Below are 304 nucleotides of genomic sequence, written 5' to 3' on the forward strand. Positions count from 1 at the left end.
TTTATTTTATTTTAGTTTATTTATTTTATTCTATTTATTTATTTATTCATTTATTTATTTTAATGAACTAATCTAAAATCGACTTATTTAATAGATGTAACATTTTTATCTCTGAGTTGTTAAAACACAAGTTGTACTACTTTGTGGTTTTGAAACTCAATTTTAAAATCGAGAATAATAAAATATTTTTTAGAGGATTAAATTAGATGTGACATCTTCTATATTCCTTGAGTTTTAGGACACGAGTTGTACAACTTGATCGTCTTAAAACTCGTATTTTAAAGTATTTATTTCAAATCAAACT

The sequence above is a fragment of the Cicer arietinum genome, chromosome 6 (genome assembly GCF_000331145.2).
Source record: "Cicer arietinum cultivar CDC Frontier isolate Library 1 chromosome 6, Cicar.CDCFrontier_v2.0, whole genome shotgun sequence".
In the NCBI taxonomy this organism is placed as follows: domain Eukaryota; kingdom Viridiplantae; phylum Streptophyta; class Magnoliopsida; order Fabales; family Fabaceae; genus Cicer; species Cicer arietinum.